Below are 25,926 nucleotides of genomic sequence, written 5' to 3'. Positions count from 1 at the left end.
AATCATCATCAAGTTTTGAATTTAAAATTGACACAGAAGGCTTATCAATCATGCATTTAGCAGATCATTGACTAGATTTAGAAAAATACTCCTTGGGTTTTATAATTGATCCATCTTTGATGTTTCTTTCAAGCCATTCTTTGAAGGTTACAAAATCTTTTATGCATGGCCAATCATCCAATGATATGGACAATAGTTGGATTGCCTCCCTTTGCCCACATCTCCGGACTTCCAAGTTTCAAGCCATTTAAATTCAATTTTCTTTAAATGATTATTGAAAATCCTTTTATTGGCTTCCTTTTTGAATGAGTTTTCTATCCAATAATAGAGGCTTCACCAGAGGCTAATCATCATGCATAGTGAGAGTGCAATCAAATATATTAGCTTGTAGAGTTGGAGCAAAGGAGATAGGCGAGATAACACATATTATGCATAGTAACTTAACAAGTAGAGGGGGGCATTATGGAATATGACGATTTATGGGTTTTATATTTTACAAAGAGAGAATATTGTCCATCGATGAGAACTACAACATCATAAAGAAGATTCTATGCTCAAACCTAGGTCTAAGACCAGAATTAAACATACCAATAAAGTACATCACTCAATCCAAATGAGGCATGAGCTTATAATCCTATACATATAAGATAATCATGTATACCTTCATAATCACAATTAAATCATGAGTTTGGTCGATATAAAAATGCAAGGTATGGCTAATCTGAAGTATAATAAAAGGTCTTACAAGATTGCCACTAAAGAAAATATAGCTTAATCATTATTGGGCATAATATGTTCTATATTTGTGTGCGTATATATATTTGTGTGTGTATGTGTTTGTGTCATGCCTCAACATCTAATTTGAAAAGATTTGTATATTTTATCTTTTAATAATGACAATCATAGTTATTTAACCATAATAAAGTACCTGAAGAAATAAATCTATTGATAAAAAAATCAATATACATCTAAGTTCATTACCCAGAAAAGATATAAACGAGCTAGAATTCATACAAATACAATATACTATATGCCCACTCCTAAGCTCAAAAGAATAAATAAAAGACAAATGATAGTGAAACTTGAAGAATCCTATATCTAATCAGCCTTACACTCTTGAATATCTTTTTTTAACCTGGAATTACTAAATCATATATATTGAGCTTATAAAGCTTAGCATGTCACTAGATCCCTATATTGAACTCGAAGCATGAAAAAAATAGTATTCATGAAATTATTCAGTTCATAACAATTGCAATTAATATGATTATGAATGTATGCAGAAACTACAATAATAGTAAAACATGTAAAACAATACATTATGGATATCGAAATAGTACAACTATAAACCATTATTCTTAAATCAATCGTCATAGCAAAATTATCCAAACAATAAGGAAATCGTATGAATCAATAACAACAAACTAGTGCCTTATATGCATATCAAAGCAGTCATACTAAACAAGTAAGGAATTCTGGCTTGTGCGACATTTATTTAGTTAGTATTCTAGTTCAATATTCATATGGCTTTCAGTAATCAATGTCATCACTCTTGCCCATTGACACAATAATTACTTCTTATAATTCATAATCAGTAAATCTTATGAATCAGTAGAGGAATTCACCACAAACAATAATATTTAAAGGAAAGTCCTTCGCCCCACCATCCTGTACAAATATAAAATAGTCTCAAGCTAACCTCAGTAATAAATTAGCCTTTCTTATTTTTTGCACGCATTAATATTTGTAAAAGTAATAATGACGAGCTATTACCTATTCATATGCCCGTATTTATTTGCACTACTTGCATTAATAGTATAATCATATCCAAATGCCAAAAATCACTATATATCTTGTCATTCAAAAAAATTATCTTGATCGGGCACGAATCTCGATGCAAAATCAAGTTTGAAAATTCCAAAATTAAAATTGAGACCATACGAACTCCAATTTAAGCAAACTTATAGTTGAAATGAGCGTCTCAAGAATACGAACCCAACGACACCAAATCCAACCCAATCCGAGCCCAAACAGGTCCAAATCAATAGTTAAAAGCGTTGTTGGAAGGTTCGAACCACAATTTGAATTACTAAACGGTTTCTAAACATAACTTTCTTATAATCAAATCGAGCGGCTCGACGAGACAAATCCAACGAGCCCAAGATCACCAAAAACCGACATCACTAAGACATTCAAATGTACATCAAACAGTCCATGATTAAGGGATTCAACATCAACCGTACATCCAACCACTCCCCATTTATCCTTGATTTTTCACCTTTTTACGGGCCATGCCACTCCAGAAATCTATAAATAGACCCCTCAGTTCTCTTGAAAAGGGACCCAAGCAAGAAGAGAAGAAGAGAAGGAAGAAGCTCCTCCTCAACCACCGCATGAGTTTCGCCGGACCATCGTCAGAGTTTTGTCGGACCACCACCTGAGGCCCTCACTTTCTCCGGACCACCACTTGAGGCCCTCGCATTCGCCGGACCACCACATGAGGCCCTCACCTTCGCCGGACCACCACTTGAGGCCCTCACCTTCTCTGAACCACCACTTTAGGCCCTCGCCTTCGTCGGACCATCACCTGAGGCTCTCACCTTCGCCAGACCACCACTTGAGGTCCTCGCCTTCGCCGAACAACCATCAGACGCCCTATGCTCAGCCGGATAACCACCTAATGCCCTGTGCTCTCTTAGGCCACCACTTGACGCCCAGAGTTCTGCCAAATCACCACCTGAGGCACGAAGTTCTATCGAACTATCACCTGACATTCAAATTTATGTCATACAATTGATACTTCTAATCTGATCGCCCTTAGAGGTGAGTCAGCCCATTGTAACCAAAACTTAAGTTCTAGTGGAATCATTTTTAACTGGGCGAGGCCCCGTGGTGTTTCCCTTTTTCTAAGGCTTTCCACATAAAAATCTTCTGTTCTCTATATGTGAGTTATATATCTGTGCAACGCTAAGACGTAGTGTTCTAACTCTATCGCCGCGTATATTCTAGCCTGCAACACACACACACACACAAGTTCTCAAGCGCCCCGGTGTTGCAAAATTTGCTAGGAGAAACGACAAAGAACATAGCGCCACGACGCTTTAGATTCGATGCCGCAGTGCTGCATTTCTACAGGTTTGAGCGCCGCAGCATTACCATACTGGTCGAGATCAGAGGCGCAATGCTCCAAATTGGAGCCTCAGCATTACAAGGCAGATAGGACAAATTTTTTCTTGTTTTTTAAAGGGTGGCGTCTCTTGGTGTTATTTACTTGGACTTTCTCTTGTGTTTTTGAAGAGAGAACAATGTAAGAGACAATAAAAGTAAGAAGAGAGCGAGAGATAAGATAGAAGTGTACTTATTTCTCATCATTTTCATTGTTGATTTCTTAGTATGGTATGGCTCCTTAGTCTTTTTTTTTTTTCGATTTTGAGTTTTTCAGATTAAATTATGATGTCATTTATTTTTTGTTGATTTTCTACTTTCTTATTCGTTTCAAACATATAAAACATTAGGTGAGTTTTAAACCAATAATAATTTTTTCAACTTATCTTAGCTTAGAACAACTTATTTTTTCACCAATAGAAGACCTAAATCACAAATATCAATTTACCTTATTCGTCTTAACTTAAGCTATAAACAAATATACTTTAAATGTAAGAAAATCATTTTAAAATGAAATTCTTTTAATATTTTAATTATTTTAATGATTTTTTTTTATAAATTTAACGTATATATAATATTTTATTCCATACAATTTGTTTTAGCAAAAATATCCTCTAAGGTCTCTTCCGATCTTCTCCATAAAACCCGGCGCGGGCAAAAATCCCGGCTTTCTTTATCATCCTGCCGCCGGGAACTGCTAACGTTGCCATTGCCATCTTTGCCTTGCCGATCGTTGGCCTCCTCTCATCTACAGGATACCTCTGGTGTCGGCGATCTTCCTGTTCATCGACATCGAGTGTTAGCTAATTGATCGGAAGCAGGATTTTACCACGCTTTCTCGTTCTCCTCCACCATTTTATGGCCGTTACCAACGCTGCCGCCGTCATCTTAAAGGATACAGGCGTACTCCCTACCTCTTTTGTTCTTAAAGTCGAGGGCCTGCTGAAAAGTGTCCACGAGATAAAGTTGAAGGTACGGATCGTTCTAAACATGATATTAATTTGGCTTACTCAATCGTTCATTTCGTGTTTGTTGAAATCGTCTACCAATTTATTATGAAAAAGATGGGCATTGTGGATGCGAGTAGTTAGCTACTTTTGCTAAGGTTATGTTATCCATTAATGATAAGTAGTTGTCATTTGATAATGGGATGTTGTCTATCTGAACGTGATTGGTAGGTGGCAGATTTTTTACTTGTAATAAAGTAGAGGAGATCTTTTCTCGTGATAGGAGTTAGTTTAATTAAGAAGGATTCAATGTGGTTTGAAGTAAATAGAATCACATGATTTATGTTATTCTTATTCTGCCGTGCGGCTGATGAGCCAGCCAACCAATTATCAGCCTACAGTCAAGCATGCTTATCGAACTAGTGCTAGGGAAATGGTGGAAAATTTCATTGTAGGTTTGGATGTTTGATCCAAATTTGTCCATGGGAAATATCAGAATCTTACTAATAAGTATGGTAGTCTAATAAAGGAAGAAAATATTCTGTGCGGGTGCCGAATACTGTCCGGAGAGCAATCAGAATGCGCCACATCACCCTTTTACTGTACTGCGGCTCGGTATCGCCGACGGTACCACCGCTCGGTATCTTCGCATCCGAACGTAGAGCTGCGTCCGACGTCTGCACAAAATAATTGTTATTAATAAAGAGAGGGGGAAAGAAATAACGATAGAGATGAACTCTGAGATTTTACTAGGTATTTGTCACAAAGTGCAAGCTGATGTGACTTGGGTCAATTATAATGTGTCTGAATTTAACTTAATCTACTTGCATGTGCCAAACTCATCCTTTGAACTTCCTTTTTTTTTTTTTATAGGTCTTTGCCAAGGTTTAATGCTACTCAAAAAACAAAATTTGAGTAATACAATCAAAATTAGAGGACACAATTTAGCAATACTTGTTGTAAAATTGTTTAAGTCTTTCTAACTAAACTCTTAAAGTGTTCTAATGTTGAGAGTGAGATAATTTGAGAAAGTGTTTCTTTCGGTGAAGTCTCTAGAGAGTTGCACACCAAGATCTAGTTGATGAGATCAATGATGAGTTTATTAGCAAGTTCTTTTTTAGTGAACGAGTTGTCTTGTTTACCTTAATTACCGAGTTCATCAATGAATATCATTTTTTCTGGCAATTTCAACTTTTTGGCGAGTTGATTTTGGTGACTTTAATTAAATTCTTTCTTGGACGACCTTAAAGTTATTAGCAAATTGGTTCAAGTGCTTGGCGGCTTGACTAAATCTGGTTTTTAATAATGCCATGACTTGATTAACCCAACTCATGCAACATTAGGTGTGCATCTATGATGCACCGATACTTCTCCTCAAAAAGCTATGCAGTGTTCAACACATATCTAACACGACACACGTTTGACATGCCAAAAACATGTCCGATTAAAAAAATATTTAGTACAAATTGGACATATGTCTCAAATATTTTATAAAAAAAAATTAAATATAATTTCTTGTATTTAAAAAATAAAATTAACATTTCTCTTTGGCATGTCACGACTTTGGTTTCACAATAATACTCGATGTCATCTCAACATCGACGTCTGATGTCGTTATAATATTAACATTTCAAAAGCATCCTAATATCAAAGTCTGACATTGTCTTGACATTGATGCTCGATACTAGCAATTTCTATACCCACTACTTGACATCTCATTTTTGTCTGACATCATCTTAACATCTACGACCAATGCCCTCTCAATATTGACGACAAGCGTCCTTTTGACATCGACACTTGATACTATTGCATAACATAGATGCCCGACTCTCGACAATGCTGTATTGTTGTTTCCTCTCTCGATGCCTGATACACGGCATCGACGTCCGACCCTTGATATCCTAATATTAATCATTTTAAGTATAAATTCTAGTTAAATGACTAATTATTTCTAAATTATTTTTAATATTATACTAATTCAATTTTTATACACTACTTTTAAAATATAAAAATTATAATAATATGCCCAATCCGTGTCCTTGTCATATATTTTTAATAATTGACGTATTCTGTGTCAGTCTCGCGTTGTATCCATGCTGCCGTGTCCGTGTCTGTGCATCATAGGTGTACATTAGTTTTCCAAATATTGTATCTCTTACTCTCTTAGTGTAAGACCTAGATAAACATGATAATGAATCTCATAAGTCCAATTCGATCTGGATGGTATGAATTTGCTTATTCCTTTCTGCTTTTTCCGATTTGATATATGACTGATAAATAGATAGTTTAAGTACTGTAGGAATTTCTAGACCTTCTTTAGAGATCTTTCATTATTCTCTACTCTATTTTCTTGTCTTTGAGATTTGAAGAAAATTAAGAGGCAAAACAACAAACAAATCTATGAAATGTTGTTGGAGACTTTTCAAATTCTAGAGAAGCATAAAGCTACTGCTTGTTTTTGAATTATCTTTTTATTTCCTTTGAAAAATAGCTAGGTTGAACAAACTGAAGAAATTGGAGATGAGCATATAGAAGAAATTGTTGAAGATAAAAATGTTATGGAAGTCAAATTATTAGGTCTTCTTCAAACAATTTCTTAAAAAGGAGATAAATTGTGATTCTTCTTTTCCCGTGTCTTCTTGGTGGAGCTATAAAAGAAACTTCTTAGTGATACTAGTTGCAAAATTATGCCGAGCAATGTTCTTGCTTACTAGCAGGTTGTTGACATCTTAAGATCTTTTATGAACGGGGGAATTGATATGTGAAAGTCACAATTGTTGTTTGAAAAAAGTATGTTGCTAAGAATCCTTCATTAGTGAGCTAGTTTACAAGCAAGGAGAAAGTCACCCATGCATTACCATTTGCAAGGGACAAAGTTTAAAATATGAATGGAAATTTTGAGGTGTGTAGCCCATTAATCAAGTCACCAGGTGTGGAGTTATTGATGTCAAACGCCAATGCGTAGCTTTAAAAAGCTACTTAGGATTCTGAATGCATGAAGGAGATTCTACTGACCATTCAAGTTGGCATTGAGCTTGAAAAGACAAAAAGCTATTGAATGAGTCATTGAACTTGAATTTTTGGTGAAGTTGTGAAGCTTTGACTTGGCAGTTTGGTTGAGAAATTCATTGCCTTGTTTAGTCGTTTAGATCTATCTAGTGAAGTTGTCTTAGTTATTCACTGGGCAGTAAATGATTTGAAGGATGCAATTGTTTTATTGAGAAAATTTGTGGCATCCCCTTAAATGAGTCATTCATTGGAGGTGGCGAGGTCTTATCATGACACTTGATTAGTTGTGGAACTTCGCCCAGAGAAGTCGCCCTAGATCTTGTTCTCCAAGTTTTTCTTGGAGGAGTTGCATTATAATTGTGTGATGAATTAGGGAGCTTTGTCAAGTCATCATCCCCTAAACTTGATCTTATTTTTCCTCTGATAAAAGTTGAATTTTTTCACAAGATGTGTAACTTTCCATTTGAAAAAAAATTCTTTATTTTATTTCTGTAACAGTTCCTTTGCAATAATAAAGCTGTTTTTAATTCATATATATTGTGCTTATCTTTATTATGTTATTCTAATTTTTTGGGAACTCGATTCTTTTATTGAATTTAAGATGATTATATAGAATATTAGCGATTTTACTAAATTAACTTTGGATGTGTCGCTAGTATCTTCATATGTCATTTTAAATCTCTATGTAATTGAATTACTATATTTCTGAGAAGATCTTTTGACTTGACAGTACGGATAACCAAAATGATAGTTTTTGGATGCGACTTGCAATGTTCATACTTCTAAAACTTTTCCTTTATATATTTTCCTTCTTCATCTTTTCCTTTGCACTCTTTATTCTACTATTCATGTTGTAAGGCTTTTCTTTATTCTTTATTGCTTCTTTTCTTATAGCTAAGGAACTTTTCAGGAGCTTTGAGAACTTTGCTATTGTAGATTGTAACTTTGCTTGCCAAGTAACATAATTTGATTTGATATTGCTCTAACGAGAGTTCGAATTTGAGGACAACTTCTCTATTCATGTTGCTAAGGATTATTCTTCTTCATGGATCATTTCCAACTTGGCTTGTGTCTTCCTTTCTTCTTTGAGGTAGCTGAGATTCTAAACCTTTTACGGCTTGGTCCCAACACAGTTGTGTTGAATTCATTTGCGAGAATGATTTCTTTCATTATTTTCTGCACAAGTAGAAAGCATGGAGTTTGGACCTGTTGTGATTCATGTTCACCATAAAGTCCTTCAAGAAGTTATCATTCTTTTTTCCTCCTAATACAATAAAATAGTTGGTCTAAAGACAAAGTAATAATTGAAAAATGGAGTATTTCTTTGTGAAATTGACCCTTGAATGGCCAAGAAAGACCTAGTTGAACATCATTATGAGAGCAAGTTGTCATCACTCCACTTATCTGACAAAGAAGAACTTTGTTCATGAATCTAAGAGATTAGAGATTTAAATACATCAATGCAGTCATATTTCTTGGTCAGACCAAGGAGAGTGAATTATCACCTAAGTTGTATTTTAAAATTTAAGTTTTTAATTTATACTAAATAAATACTTGTATTTGGACTTTCATATAACTTCATTATTTATTTATTTATTTGTCATATTCCATGTGAGATATTGTCAAGACTAACTAGGTCTAGGAAGCTAAAGCTAACATATTTCATGTTCTGAATGAGTTGCCAAAGGAGGAAGCTGCTCACTTATGACTTATCTCCATTAATGAAACATAGAGTTTTCATTAGTCATAGTGAGCCTGAGGATAAAGAGATGGAAGAAATTGGTCGAGTTCTCGAGGTGAGATTCCAGTCCTAGGAGAATAAGGCCAATTTATTTTGACTTCATTAGTTGTTGATATGGAGAAGTTGGCTTTGAGGTGAGTTTAGCTGATACGGGGAAGGCTAAGTCATTCATTCCTCCTTTGAGAGTTTTGAAAGCCAAATTGAAGGATGAGATGGAAAGTCATTTTTCCGATAGGCAAAGAATAATTAAGTTTTAGTTGATGCCAGTGTGGATTGCATTATGCTGAAAGAAAAAGATATTCTTTTGATGGAGGCTTTGCATGCCGAGGTCTTTACAGAATTCATCAAGAAAACATATGCTAACTTGAAGGATTTTCAATAGAACATCTAGAATGTTGTGGTGACTTCAAGGGTTTCTATTGAGCAGAAGATTACTAACTTCTAGAGCAAAATTAGGAGCTTGGAGTCTTCTTTAGTTGAGTTTGAGATTCTCTGAAAAAAATTAGCTTACTCACTTCTCTCATCTCAAAGTAGGGTTGTTGATTTAGAAGAGATTTTGAATAAACTCAAGAATAGCAGGGCAGAGTCATGGTCTTAGCCCTAATTATTATAAATGAATTCATTGAATCTAAGGAGTAGGGGTGTGAAAATGGTTTTTGGGTTGGGCTCGGTTTAAAGTCAAAATTGATCCATTCTTAACACGTCCCAAAGTAGGGTTGTTGAGTTAGAAGAGATTTTGTTTTTATTCTTTTTTTTGTATGAAGCCCTTTAGCTTATAATTTTTATTGCTAGAATGGTTTTTTTAAATTATTTTTTTAGATGTCATCCTCTTTTACAGTTTGTTCTGTGAATTGACTTTTCTCATAAAGTTGAGTTCGAACTAGTAATCAAATCAATGATAATGGAAAGAGTTGTAAGCACTAAAAAAATAAATTACTTGGATGAGTAATAGGCAATAATGAGCCAAATTAAGGCCAACTTGAAAGATGCAATTATGCAATCGTTGAAATTCACCAACTTAGCATAGAAATTTTCCCTCTAATCTTATCCTTAATGGTTCAGATAAAATTAAAGTTCACCGTCATAATCCAAGCTAAATCAATAGAATTTGAAATGGTGACAAGTGAATCCCTGAGACTTTTCTTTTCAATGCAACATTAATAGCATAAAATATAATGAGAGAAGTTTTTTTGAAATTAGAGAATTCAACATAGGCATGAATAAACTTAAACTAAATGGGGAAATGTTGAAATTGATTCTACTTTATCCAATTCCTCTCAGTGTGAGTAACTAGGAAATTATGATAGTGTCCCTCAATGGGGAAATCTTGAAACCTTTTGAAAGAGTTAGGATCGTTAAAAACATATGTAGAAATTTTAATTTTTAAATGGCAGACTACATTAATAAGGTACAAGAATCAAATTTCTACAAGCCAGAATCCTCTCCCATTCGAGACCCTTCGCATTTCAAGTTGCATGTATAAAGAAGGACATTAGGTAATTAATGGTGGGGGAAGACCTTGGTGTGGTGCAAGGTCATAAGGGGAAACAATGTGAGGGAACTGCTCAAACTTAGTTGGGGAAAATAGGGGGTTCTTAAGGAGAAGAAAGTTTAAAGTGAGATTAATATCAGCGATATATTTGGGGGCTTAAAAGAGATAGAGGAAGAAGAGGTTTTAGGAAAATTTTCCTTGGGAAATAAATCTTAGAAGAGGTAGAGGACATATTTAAATTTTGGCGTAGTTTGAGATTAGGGCATGGAAGAGAGAAAGGGGCTTGTTGCAACCTCTATTCTACCAATGTTCCTGTTTTGTTTTAGTCCTCATGATCAGATTTGTGGGTTTTCAGATGGGGAATAGGAGGTTGAGAATTTGATGAAGAGTTTTAATCACGGGCAAAGATACTGTTTGATATATTGCTGGATACACATTCAATAGATTTTCAACCATAAATTACAGCATGTGAGATTTTAACTTCATTAGGATTGATGGAGATTTGATTTGTAGAGGAGATAAAGGATTCAAAAATTCTATTAAAAGTAAGACGAAATTTAGAAGTAATGAGACTATTAATAGCCAAAGGAACACCAATATCGCTAGCCACTTTATACATTCCATCTTTATTCTAGCAGCAAAGAGAAAAAATGGAAATTTAATTCAAATAGGAGTTTTTCAGAATTGCTTCCTCACTTGCTTAATGTCTTAAGTCCATTTTTGTTAGAATGAATGGTTTTCCATTAATAAACTAAGAACCACCATTCCATACAACTCATAATCTTCTCTATAAGAGAATTTGAGGAAGAAACCGTCAGAGAGTGTAAGGAGATCCATATAATCTTTGGAATTCATATTTTTCTGACTGCAACTAGTAGAGATTTGGAGAAGGGCCTCTTAGCATAATCAACAAGAGTCGTATCCCAGTCTTTGGCCTTGGAAGATTGTTTGCCAGTGGAGTAGTATACTTCATCAGAGTATTCAACTAAGGATAGAGCGAATTCACGACTTTTAGAGTATTGAGTATTAAGGAGACCTTTCCAGTGGATTAAATGACTAAGCTTACTATATAGAGGGAGATAGACCTAGTCCTTATTGAATGGAATAGGGGCTTCTGTTTGACCCCAAGTAGGGATGGGAGGGGAGGGGAGGGGAGCGGTGGGGTGGGGAAGTAAGGAGGATGAATCTTCGAGAGAGAGGAGGCCAGAGATAGATTTGATAGAGGGACTGTTTTAGAGAGTAAGGATTTGTGAGGATTTGAGATCAATTAAACCCCACAAGAGCTGATAAGAGAGAGAAGTCAATATATACCTCCCATAAGAGTTCGGTGCAGAGAAATTTGATGAAAAACATTAGAAGAAGTGTCAGAGAATGCTAGATTATATTAGAAACAGAGGCACAAGAGAGCAGTAGGGATGAGTTAGACACATGAAACACTTGTAGAGTGCCTTACTAGGAGAGCCCTCTCACTTAGTGTCCCCAAGCTCCGAGTTGGCTTGCCGAATCTTTGGAAGTCATGCTAGCTGTTTTTTTTTCCTTTAAATGTTTGAGTAAAGTGCATAATGGAATGAGGGAGTCTTTCTCCTGACCAAGAATTAATAATAACCGGAGAAAACTAAATAAAACCTGAACCTTTTTTAATGTTTGAATAAACTGCATAATTGAATCAGTCTTTCTCCTTGCCAGGAATTAATAATAAGGTAAGAAAATTAAATAAAATCTGAACCGTAATATCTGGAAGTAGAGGCAGATGTCTTTCATGTTATTTCCATTGTTTAAAATTTATATGTAATTTGTTGTATTCAATGGTAATTCCATTACATGAACCACTCAGCGAAGTTCTGTAGTGGAACGATGCTTGTAATCATGACCTTTGCCTTTTAGAATAGTATTTATTCTGCTACTCTGCTGCCTCAAGGACTATATTGCAAGAGCTTCCAAAAATACAAGAAAAGTATTAACAATATTTTCACAGGCACATGTGTATGAAAGATGGCCACATAGATGATTTGTTTAAGGTGATAGATTATTAGTAAAAATTCAGGAAACTTGCAATTCCTGGACGGTTTAAACTTAAATTCATTTTATGTTCAGTGCAAGAATATCCAATGCTTGCTAAATTGTTCTTTTTACAAGTCATTAGTTAGCGAGTGAGTGTAAGTCTGAGATGCTTTGTGTAGCATATTGACATGATTTTTAAGAGCATCTGTTTTTATTTTAATCAGTATAAATTGTGAACTTGGTGTGGATTCATTTTGATGTCGGCTTCATTTTTACTGAAGATTGATGCAGAATGACTCGAGTGATATTTTCCTGATATAATTAATATGTTGCTTTGTGTGCTTTTGTGCAAATGAAAAGAAATAGGGATTTACATATCACAACATGTTACCAATTAATTCAACAAATCACTTTCTTTAAATAAAAATAGATATTAGATTTTTAGCTAAATTCATAATGAAATAGTTATTAATATCCAAGAGTTTCAGCAAGAATTTAAAAATAAGTAAAGCTGGTGAGCTAATGATTTAATTTCCATAACATTAAATTTCTAATTTATCATTTTCTTACTAAAATCAAGATCACTAAACTTGCTAATAAAAAATATATATAAAAGAATAAAGAAGGAATAAATGATCAAAGTAAATAAAAATTAGGCCTCACGTCAATGCAAGGAGGTGACTTACCCTAAAATTAGGTAGTCTCCCTTGCACCACACTCGAATGAATCACACACCTAATGAACGCTCACAATAATGAACTGAAAAAATAGAATGTTTATTCAAGCTAAAAGTATTGAATTACATACCTCATAAACCTATTTATAAACTCTTCACAGCCTAAGTAGATGAGGTTGATATAGGATCAATCTCAATTATAAATTTAAATTTAAATTAGATTTATATTTGTTGCATGCCACAACATTTATGGCGGTTGAAAGATAAAGAGCTTAATGTCTTAGCTTTGAATGAAGATCCAACACACATACAGATAAGAGAGAGAGGGATGTAAAAGTCATAAGTGACTATAATTTTTACTTGAAAATCCTAAAAAAGGGAAAAATCACAAGGCCTCGTTTAGTTGAAATGATTTCACTAGTGTTTGTCATTGATTAATAATGATGTATTTCCTCGGGGGAAGGCATTAACACAATGTAACAAATATACATCATATAGAGCACATTAGTTAGGCGACTGAGATCAGAGGGATCGTAGTTGGGCAACTGAGATTGATAGAACCATAGTCAAGCGATGGTTGTTAAAGGAATTGTAGTTGGGCGACGACTGTTGAGGGACTGTAGTCGGTCAACAATAGTTCGAGGATTGTAGTTTGGCGATGATGATTTGAGGATCGTAGTGGTTGAGCGACGGAGGTCGGAAGGACCGTGATTGGGCGAAAGTGGTCCAAGGACCTTAGTCTGATAGTGACAGAGATCGAAATGATCGTAATAGGGCGACAGTGATTTGAGGACTGTAGTTGAGAAATGGTGGTCTGAGGATCATAGTTGATGGTCGACATAGGTTAGAAGGACCATGGTGAAGTGACGATTGTTTGAGGACTGTAGTCATACGACATTGGAGGTTGGAGGGGCTGTCGCCAAGCGAGCGAGCTCTGAGGGACCGTAGACGGTGGGCGATCGAAGTCGGAAGGAGTGTAGTCGGGTGACGAAGGTCGGAGAAATTGTGGTCAGGTGACGATGGTTCAAGGATGTATTTGGTGAGCGATAGAGGTTGTAGAGACTATCACCAATAGTGGGTGGGTGATCGAGGTCGTAAAGAGTGTAGTCGGGCGATGGAGGTCGAAGAGACCGTGGTTGGGCAACGATGATTCGAGGACAAAGTTGGTAGGGGATTGAGGTCGGAGGGACCGTAGTCAGGCGACAGTGGTTGGAGGGACCATAGTTTGTCGATGGTGGTCGATGGGGCCATAGTCAGCGATTGAATGAGGTTGGAAGGATCGTGATTGGGCGACGATGGTTTGAGGATCGTAGTTGGAGGACGATTAAGGTTGGAGGGACCATAGTTAGACGACAGTTGTTGGAGCACCGTAGTCGGCACATGACCATGGTTAGAAGGACCATAGTCGGGTGATAGTGGTTTGAGGACTAAGTCAACGTGTGAAGGATGGCGGAAAGACTGCGGTCAAGTGATGATTATTTGAGGATTATAGTCGGCGGGTAACTGAGGTTTAATGGACCGTAGTTGGTGGGCAGCTGAGGTTGGAAGAACCGTAGTCGTATGATAGTGGTCGGAGGGACCATAGTTTGGCGACGATAATCGATGGGTGATGGAAATTGGAAGGATCGTGGTTAGAGGAATCATAGTTGGGCGGGGGTGGTCGATAGGGCTGTAGTCGGTGGGCAGCTGAGGTTGGAAGGATCATAGTTGTGTGATAGTAGTTTAAGGATCGTAGTTAGCAGGTGACTGAGGTCGGAAGGACTATAGTTGGGTGATAGTGGTGTGAAAACCGTAGTTGAGCGACAGTGTTCCAAGGATCGTGTTTAGCAGCCAACAGAGGTAGGAAGGATTGGAGTTAGGCGACATTGGTCCACGGACCGTAGTCGGTAAACTGTGATATGAGGACCTTAGTTGGTGGATGGTTTGATGGCGGCTTGGAACTTGAGGTTCTACAGTGATGGCAGCTAGGTGGACGTCTAACAACGATCAACCAGTAACAGTCCTGCGGCGATTGCTGGTGGTGAGAGTTTGCCGGCGGTGATACTTGGATGGAGCTTCAAGATTCTTCAAGTTTTAGAGCTCTCTTGGTTTCTAACCCGAGGTTCAAAGCTTTCCCAAAAAGTCCTCATGTAGAAAGTGAGAGTCTATTTATAGGTTTGAGATTGACATACTCTGTAAATATAGAGAAGATCTTGAGCAAATTCGGAGTGCTCCATCGGCAGCCCATATTGATTCCCTTGATCATGAAATGTTTGTTCAGTTTTTATCTGCATAAATGGTGTTAGAATCAAGTGATATTAGGCTCGTTGGATTCGTTTCATTGAGCCGCTTGATTCAATTATAAGCATATCATATTTGAAGATTATTTGGTCATCCAATTAATATTTAAAAACTTCTAAATATGCTTCGATTTTGGGCCCATTTGGGCTTGAATTGGACCGATTTTGTTGTCGTTGGTTTGTTTCATTGAGATGTTCAATTTGACTATAAGTTTGCTAAAATCAGAGTTTAGATGGTTCAAATTTTAATTTTGAAAGTTTCCAATTTTAATGTCTCGAGATTCGTACCCGATCAAGGCAATTTTTGATGACGTATCAATATTAATCTATTTTAATCTTAAATTCCCCAAAAATAGTGATGCAACTTGGAAGAAAAACAACAAGTTAGATAAGAAGAAATTGAAGGAACACATTTATGGGGACTAATTTTTTATTACTCCAACAAATCCTAGCCACAAATTGATCTACTATTTGAGAGGTAAATTTACTCTCCCACAAATCCTAACTACCATTAGGAGTAACTCCAACGAGAACTATAGCAAACACAAATCTCATAAGTAAAATAAAACAATTCTATTAACCCTAATATAATCCTTCTTACTTCCCTCCCAAATTTGAGTTCAAATCAGCCATCTTTTTCTAAATTAAAACCTTTCTAAACAGCTCCTCTTGATTCTTCGTTCTTACATAATGAATAATAACTCTTCTGAGCCCCACAAGAGGGTCCAAACTTCCCCCTGCTGTTGCCCCTGGTTCTGCACAGCCACATGGCTGGTTCAGCCTGGGCTGGGGTGGTTTGGGTCGGGCATATCAAATAGTTGAGTAGTATAAACTTAAATTTTAAAATTCCATACAAATTTATTATGTTGCCTCTTCACATAATCACGTTTGTAAGCAGAGAGCCGCACACCATTCCCTGCAAATATCACATGCCAATAATGCGTATGCTTATTACCTGGATTAATAAATTAGTGAGATTGCTAATTCATGTAAGCCAATTCAATACTTTCAAGGTCATGAATATCTTACTTGTGCTCACAATAGTTAAGCCTTGCTCGTCCATCTCATCCTTCTTGTTTCTCCGCTTTTTTTTTTTGAAATAAAAAATGCCAAAGACCATCACCTTAGCCAATATCCACCTTGTTAATCTACTTAGGTTGGAAAAAATCGACTTTGATGAATTGAACAATCCTCATAATCTTTTGTAGAGATTAGCCAAAACTAAATTAAAACTAAAGTAATGAATCAAATGATCTAACCTAAGAGTAGGAAATAAAGTCAATCTTGATCAATTTAACTCTTCTTTGGCATCATCACTAACCTGTCCTCAAAATAAAAATATTAAATAAACTGAACCAACTAATGAAAATAAAATACATAAACTTGAAAGAAATTTATGTTTGATGTGATGCTTCCAACAAGAATAGCTATGAAGATTCTATCAAATTTGGATGTCTTATACAAATCTGGCTTTGAATAATTTAAAATTTAATATTATCAAGTAAATTAAGATATAAATTCCGAGCCAAGAGTAATTCATAAATTATCACAATTAGGCCTATCTATGATATATCTATGAAATCTTTTCCTCAGTAGTGGACTTGATCTAATCATGTAGAATTATTTTAGTAATAATTTGCTGTAAGTATAAGGCAGACAATTAAAAACTTATAATTGTCATAATTCTTGTAAACCAAACATCCAAAGTGGTAATAAATTCACTCAAATCCTTATGAAAGTATTTGGATCTACTGTTATCATTCCCTACAATGAAATTTAATCCAAGACTCATATTTATATCATAGTTTTAAAAACCGAATCGGATCTGCCGTTTCAATTGTGAACCAATCAGATGGCGGATCCGATCTAATTTAAGAATCGAATTTGCATTAAATCGGGTTGAACTGGCAAGAACCTGGTGAACTGGTTCTGATTTTCTTTAACGGTTCGGTTCAAGTGTTTTTTATTCAAATAATTAAACAAATTAATTTTATATTAAACTTAATAAATTAATATAAATATTATATATTAAAAATTTTAAATGAATATTAAATACACATAATAATTTAAAATTCTAAAAAAAATATTATGCATGAATTATCTTTATTTTTTTAGTATAAAATTACATGATTATATAATTATTATAACATTATTATATCATTTAGATTTTATTTAAATAATTTTAATATTTATTACATAATCAAGTTCAACCCTGGTGAAACCATTGAACCTTTAGCCTCTTATTCTTCCGGTTTGATGTCCGGTCCGATTTTCACAGCCTTGGTTTATTTACAATAGCCTTTGGGAAAATATCAAAACAAAAAAATGGCTTTTTGTTATGTACAAAGATTTATCTTTTGATTAGAAATTCTGTTGCCATAATAAAAATGTTTGAATGTAGAAGGATGGATAACGAGCAGTTCCTGGTTACTCTTAAATATTGTAGTTATGGTCATTAAGGAAGAAATAAATGAAATAGAACTTCTGCATTTGTTTATATGAGATTTAAGAGTATTCTTACTTATTGCATCGGATTGTGTTTATATGACAAAGTTTAATAAATTTTTTAGTTCTTATTTAGAAACATTTCAAAACTAGAAAAAATTGATTCTTTTTAATTAACAATAAGATGAAATAATAATAATCACTTCTTATGGAAGAGCTTTTCGACATTTTTTTTTTCTTGCCTCGCCACATAACTTGGATAGCTGCTTTTTAAATTGTGTATAACCAACACAATCCAACCAAAATACAGCTTAAGACAATTGTCAAAGTCCATGGGTTCATATAGGTAGGACTAGAGATAGCAATGGAGATTTAGGCTTCATCCGTTTTAAGAAGCAAGAAGAAAGTTGTTCCAAACGAAGCCTTAGAAGAGTGGTTCAACGTGATTCAAGAATTTTTTTGGGTTTGATTAATTGTTGTGGGGCTGGATGGTTCTTAAAATACACAGATAATTAAATTAATTCTTGTGAACTAATGAATAAACTAATTATGTAAATTCGATTATATATAAAATTCATGCATATTAGCAGTTAATCCTCATCTATTAAGTTTCTGGGTGATTGAGATAGTATATGTAGTTATATGTAATTTATTTAAATTATTATTCGAAAGTACAAAAAAGCTATTTAAGAGTCCGTTCCACAATAATAGATGTGCGAATAAGGAGAACAATTCTCAACTTTCTAGAAAGAAATAAAATCTGATTGTTATGTAAATCATTTTATATATCCAAATTTCATAGTAAAAAACCTTGAATGTTTCTCATTGGCACCCTATCGCAGCACCTGCAAACAAATAAATAAACTTCATCTAAATCATAAATTTATAATAGAACGGAAACTCGCATGCATATTAAAATAGGTGTGAGAAATCCTACAAGGAAATAAATAATATTAATCAAATCAGAAAATATAATTAATCATAAATATTGATTTGATTTCTAATAAATAGTAAGTGATGGAAAATACAGAACTAGTCCTATATTTCTAAAAGAGTTTGAAACTACAAAATAGCACATAAAATCTATGTATTTGTATTATACAAGAAAAGTGGTAAAATTCATTGATTAAATGACTGATAGTACAATGTTTATAATTTTGACTTGATCGATTAAGGTGAGGACCCATGTTCAAATTTGCTAACTCTTAGTTAATCTGAGGGTCCTAGTGAGATATTGTCAACCGGGATACCTTGCCCATGATACATGGTCATAAGCCCATACTAATAAACTAATCTAAATCTAGGATAACATTTTTGGCGAATCTTCTAAAATCAAAATAATAAAGTTTAATCTGTTTAATTTTTTTTATAAACACAAATTTTTAATTTTTAAACATCTTATTAAGATTGAAAACAATTGTGTAAAGCAAGGTAAAATTAATCATGGGCGTTTCAATGGCTCGAAGCTCCCTTATTTCCTCAACTCAACATACAGAGCTATCTCGCATGTAGGGCATGGTTGTAATAACCATCATTTGGTTGCTACCTAATTAAATTTGGTTCTTTCAATGAATGTAATCCACAATCCAATTAAAAGTTTAGCCTTCTAACGGATGTAAGCCCCAAATTCAAAATTATATTTAGGCTAGCTTCTACGCTATTAAACCCATAAAATTAATTGAAACCTAAAAATGTGACAAATAAACAATCTACATACAATCATCTTGGTCTACTTAGGATTCCTAAGAGGAGGCAACCTATGGCTACTTATTAGATTATCTTGCTAATCAGATTACTTGGACATAATAGCTTATGATTCTTTAACATTGGTAGATTGAGATCATTGATATTCCCTAGATGATGGAATCATGAGATTTTGATTGAGTTTATCTCCATTTCTCAAAAATATCTCCCATTAATTTAAATAATTATGGAAATATTAAGCTTAAATTTAAACCAACATCAAACTAACTATCATTAATCGAGAGTGCTCTTCCGTGAATGAAATGGATAATTAACTATAAGTGCTTCCGCTCATAGAAATTTAGACCTCATATCTAAATAAACGCTGATACAAACATCAGGAGAAATCTAGTTAAAGTAAAACTGTTGTTCCTCATGAAAAATGGAATCCTAAAATTGAAGGCAATGTTCAGGCATTTTTGCTGATTGAACAACCTATCATTCAAAGCAATTGTCTATGTCTACCAACTAAGCTGTAAAAGTTTTAAGATCAATTTTACCATTCTAGATAAATACTTTAACATAACTTTCTGATTATCATCTACATCAAAAGTTTTAATGTATGAGATTTATATCAACATCGTTGCTAAAGATGTTGAATTGTCTATTAAGATAATTCTTTACGCCTAGAATTAACATTCAAATGAATTGATTCATCATTATAATTAGAATCCACCTTTTGTTCACTTTCATGAATTTGATTGGTTTCCAAGTTATCAATTCTTATTTTAACTAGAATAATTTCATCGCACATTTGATTTATTTAACTATTCAACCAATTGATTTTACAAATTTATTAAGATTCCACACCTTTTCATTATTCATTAAGTTGCCTTAATAATTAGCCTATAATTTAATCTAAAGCTATAATACTAATTTGATGCAAGACGACCTATGATAGAGTTTCCTAATGCAACAAATATGACGCGTAGTATATACTTTCTTTTAAACGAAAATAATGAGGATTTACATATCGGAAGCTACCAATTAATTCATTAACTTCCTTTCTTTGATTAAAAACATGTGATACTAGAGTTTAAGCATAATTAATAATAAAATGATGGAACATTTTGTTTAGAATTTGGAAGCAAATAAAATGAGTGAGAAAAAGAATTAATTTTCACAAAGTCAAAATTTCAACATATCACTTTTTGATCAAAATCAATAGCTAAAGTAAAGAAAGATCAGGCTTACAACAGTATAAGGAGAACTTTCCTGACAATCAAGTATTTGCACAGGTATTGTACTCAAAAGAATCACACATCCAATTGCCACTTATTAGATTAATGTTAAAAATATAAATTTTATTCAAGCTAAAAGTTTTGAAGTACCATCATCAAAACTCTATTTGTAGACTCCTTATAACAATTTTAATAGATAAGGTTGACTTAGGATAAATTTCAATTCAGATTAAGTTAATTTTAACATTTATTTTAAATTCCCCAAAAATAGTTGAAAAAACTATCAATTTAAATTTGAAAATTGCAGGCAAGTGAAGTATGACATCGAGTGCCTACAATCCTGTTGGTAGTTAAGAGAGCTGCATGCCTACATCACCCACAAACCACACAAACGATGATATGTTATTTAGGGAGGAAACATGAAGAAGGCAGCTCCTAAGAGCAAGAACACCAAAGAATAATAAAAACTACTATATTTTCCAAAACATATATCATATCATTCCTCATTATCTCCTACAACTTGTATATAACTAAATAATACAAATTCCTAGAATATTATAGAAAAACAGGAATAAACTAGGAGCAATAATCCTAAGGCATGCTATAACTAAAAATGATCCACTTCATTCTTCTCCGGTACAAAGAAAATAGAGTAAGGGGCGGAGTCGAGGAAGACGGGCGCGTGCGAGACATAGCACATGGGCACAGGCCTAGCTCGGGGCATAGACGACGCGTGCGGGATGGAATACGTGGGCACGGGCGTGCGTCGGAACGGAGATGGACCCGTGTGGACGGAGCACTTGTGGGTGCTCAAGCGATCGGGCGGACGGCATTATGCAAGGGTTGAGCACTGAATGCGGATCATGGGATTGGAGCATAAGTGGGTTGGAGGACGGATTACACGAAAATGGGTGCGGGTCGTTGCAGAAATGGGAAGATGCCTACTGTCGCGAGCGGTGTTGATGACAGGCGTGGCCATTCGCGCGGACTAGACAAGCAAGGGCGATGCAGGTCGACGGTGCTGGTCGGTTGTGAGGAACGCGTCCAAGGTCATGGCCGAAATACAGTCGCCGATAGGCGGATCATGTGTTGAGATGTCCGACGGCATGGTTGCCAGCTAGTGGAGGCTTCGAACGTCATTGACTGCCAATCTTCATTCATGGTCTCTCCAAAGCATCCAAAACTTCGATCGACATCAAGGGTTATGTAGCAAAAGCCTAAGGCTCTGATACCAAACTGATGTAGAGAGGAAACATGAAGAAGGCAGCTCCTAAGAGCAAGAATACCAAAGAACAATAAAAACTATTGTATTTTCCAAAAATTATATCATATCATCATACCTCCTCACTATCTCCTATAACTTATATATAACTAAATAATAGAACTTTTTAAAATATTATAGAAAAATAGAAATAAACTAGGTGCAATAATCCTAAGGCATGCTATAACTAAAAATGATCCACTTCATTCTTCTCCGGTACAAAGAAAATAGAGTAAGGGGCGGAGTCGGGGAAGATGGGCGCGTGCGAGACATAACACATGGGCACAGGCCTAGCTCGGGGCATAGACGACGCGTGCGGGATGGAATACGTGGGCACGGGCGTGCGTCGGAACGGAGATGGACCCGTGTGGACGAAGCACTTATGGGTGCTGAAGCGGTCGGGCAGACCGCATTATGCAAGGGTTGAGCACTGAATGCGGATCATGGGATTGGGGAGCATAAGTGGGTTGGAGGACGGATTATACGAAAATGGGTGCGGGTCGTTGCAGGAATGGGAAGATGTCTGCTGTCGCAAGCGGTGTTGATGACAAGCGTGGCCATTCGCACGGACTGGACAAGCCAGGGCGATGCAGGTCGACGGTGCTGGTCGGTTGTGAGGAACGCGGCCAAGGCCGTGGCCGAAATACAGTCGCCGATAGGCGGATCATGTGTTGAGATGTCCGACGGCATGGTTGCCAGCTAGTGGAGGCTTCGAACGTCATTGATCGCCAATCTTCATCCATGGTCTCTCCAAAGCATCCAAAACTTCGATCGACATCAAGGGTTATGTAGCAGAAGCCTAAGGCTCTGATACCAAACTGATGTAGGGAGAAAACATGAAGAAGACAGCTCCTAAGAGCAAGAATACCAAAGAACAACAAAAACTATTGTATTTTCCAAAAATTATATCATATCATACCTCCTCACTATCTCCTACAACTTATATATAACTAAATAATAGAACTTTCTAGAATATTATAGAAAAATAGAAATAAACTAGGTGCAATAATCCTAAGGCATGCTATAACTAAAAATGCTCCGCATCGGTTCGTATTAATTGGACCACAGTGGAACTGCATGCTCATGTGAGCTAATCCCACACTCTTAGTGTCTTCAAAGCCCATGCACATGCTCGCAACATCTAGGTCTCGCTTGTCCAGCCCTTCCCTTTATTTCCAAATTTGTTTTATTTAATGAATAATGTCACAGATCACCGCCTTAGCACATCAAGGTTAAAGTATTAAACTGTGTCAATTCGTTGATAAGCAGCTCATATTTGGCGTACAAATTGCAAAAGTAGATATTAATAATATATTATGGCAGAAATTTCAATAAATCAAATTACTTCGTAGTGGTTTTCATCATATTTGTTGCTACATGGAGTTTACAAAATACAGGAGCTTGGAATCTTTATGTGATTTTGATTATTTATTTAGGGACGCTCATTCCATGAAAATAGACAATCTTTTGTAATTTGTTCTTTGAAACATCTTTATTTCCATCAACCATAATATGTAATATAGATGAGAGGATAACAGGTCTGCAAAGGTATCTAAGGAGCAGTATTATTTCATTATTTGGTATTAATCAAATATAACATTTAAACAAAATAGAAATTCAGTTTTCAAATTGCAAAATTCTGTTTGTATTGTATTCTGCACAATCTTGCCTGTATTTACTCCATGGTAATGCTTTGAGCTATTAATTAGATCTAATGAACTGTGGTATCTGTGCGAAAAAATAGTTTTGTAGATGCTTCCTCTGTGTTCTTCGGACAGCATTTCTTCATTTGCACAATGGTCAGGGAACAATAAATCTTCTAAAACGTCCAAGGTGAATTATTGGGTTCAGTTACTTTTTAAGTTCACTGAACATTTGGAACACTCTTTCTTTGGCTCTGTTGCTATCTTTGTATGTTACATAGGAAAGCTAGCTTTCACGTCTGACAAGTTTCTAATATGATTATTAGACAAAATGATCAAAGTTAGAAGATAATTGCTCAAAATTAGAAAATATTTAAACAAAGATTGAGCATCCCTGACAGAAAATTTAAGTTGCATGATGATAGTACCAATGTTCAAGGTTTGACTATTTTTTTTTTAGGAAATATTATTCTGTGCGGAGACCGGACGCAGAACGCCATCTGGAGACCAATCAGAATGCGACACTTGCTATCTTCCTTTTCTTGAGATTGTAGTAGCCTAGGAGAGTCTGGAATATTTTCCGTCACAATCTCCTCTCGCCTTGCTCGAGTGGTCTAACAACTCCTCTCGAACTACCTCTAGAGTATAACATATGCTATACTTCGTAGTATAGCTACTTCTTCGTTACTCGCATTCCTCTCCTTTCAGTCGAGCATGTCTCCTCCGCCAACAATAGATAGATCGGGTGTGGTGTTCGAAGGTGGATAACGAACGATAACTGTTTTGCCAAGGCGAGTGCTTTCTTCCTATTTGGATTCGATTTAGACATTCTCAATGGTCCCCAGCCCGATCAAGTCACAAAACGATTCTTTATATTTAGAAATAATAAGTACCCGTTGAGAATAAGGAAGGGGCCCTTGAAGTTGTTCGTTTGGTCACTTTCTTTTATGTTAGTAAAGAAAACGAGTTAATCTGACACAAACAAAGAATTTTTTTTCAGCGGTACCAAGCCACGGTGCCGAGCAAAGGGGTGATGTGGTGCATTCTAGTTGGTCTCCAGACGGCGTTCGGCGTCCCCACAGAATAATTAATCTTTTTTTGGAGGCCTATTTAACGTGTAAGAATCTGTCTTTGCATTTGTCAGGTTCTTAGTTCATTTTCAACATTTTCAATTAATTAAGTTGTGTATTCTTGAAGTCTAATTTTTGTTTGTAATTCATTCTCACAAATAATAAACTTAGTAGGCTCTGAGACTGTGACTCACATTCTATTTATCAATTAAGATTATGGTGGATGGCACATGTTCTATTCCATAGCGTTAACTGACCTGTAGTCTATATAATAAGTTAATAACACAAGTAGCAATGCTGCAGATTTAAGAATACCAACTTTTTGTTTATAAGACCCCGATTCTTGAAAAGAATACTAAAGAAAGACAAGCTGCCTCAATGGTTAATTTTTTCTCATAATAGAAATTTAAATATTTTTTAGTTGTTACTAATTTACCTTTGCGTTTACTAGTTTGGGCATGAGAAATTCTTATCTTTATTTATTCCTAATAAAGGTTTATGTGCAAAAATCTATCATTAGATATCTTCATGTATGTATATATACAGTTTTCTTTTTTTTTTCTTTTTGGGACATTTAGGCCATTTAAGGCAAACTCACACACACAACGCATACACATAGACTCGAACCCTGGACCTCTTAGTTGGAAGCCTAAGCTCTCAACCAATAGGCCAAGGAGAGTTGTGTTATACAGTTTTCTTTCTGAGAATAAAGAGCTTGAAATTTCGTTTGGGATGAAAAGCCATTCTAAACGAAGCCTGAGTATAAATGAAGGAAAGAAAACACGTCAATCTAAAGCAAAATTTTCAAGGAAATAGTAAAAAGACACTGGAAAAAAAAAAGACCAGCTTTCCGCATCTAGCAAGCAGAATCATTGCCTCACTGTATGACATTATTTAGTATCACCTCGTCTAAAATGAAGTTCAACTTCACCTAAGAAAAAAAGTCGTTTAAAATGGAAAAAAAAAAAAAAAACATAAATACTAACAAATCAATACTCCAATACAACACCTTCCACCATCATCCAACAAGCCTATAATCAAACTATCAGGATTATCAATTGATCGATGCCAGCTCTCATAATTGCTGCTCTGTTTTTCCTCCTGGGATGGCTGAGAGAACACATCTCGCAGAAGCAAGAAACAGAGTGGGTGAGGAAGGTTGGAAGGAGATGAGGATTAAGCCTAGTCTCTCCAACAAACGAGCATGGTGACACAGCGGCGCATTATGTAGAACCTGGCCCTCTGCTCTTTCGCCAGTCTAGTGCACCGCCGA

At 35.4% G+C, this 25,926-nt stretch overlaps 1 long non-coding RNA gene across 2 annotated transcripts; it reads left to right on the top strand.

Annotated features, from left to right (window-relative positions):
* The first annotated feature begins 3,773 nt into the window (after positions 1-3,773).
* Positions 3,774-25,638, top strand: LOC114580014. Of its 2 annotated transcripts, none has more exons than XR_003701321.1 (2): positions 3,774-4,137; positions 24,584-25,638. It is a non-coding gene; the product is annotated as an uncharacterized LOC114580014 (long non-coding RNA). The 2 variants fall into 2 exon arrangements; XR_003701320.1 differs by having other exon boundaries at positions 23,685-25,638.
* The last annotated feature ends 288 nt before the right edge of the window (positions 25,639-25,926 follow it).

This window comes from Dendrobium catenatum, unplaced genomic scaffold (genome assembly GCF_001605985.2).
Source record: "Dendrobium catenatum unplaced genomic scaffold, ASM160598v2 fragScaff_scaffold_740, whole genome shotgun sequence".
Classification (NCBI taxonomy): Eukaryota; Viridiplantae; Streptophyta; class Magnoliopsida; order Asparagales; family Orchidaceae; genus Dendrobium; species Dendrobium catenatum.
This window is presented reverse-complemented; position numbering and strand designations above follow the sequence as displayed.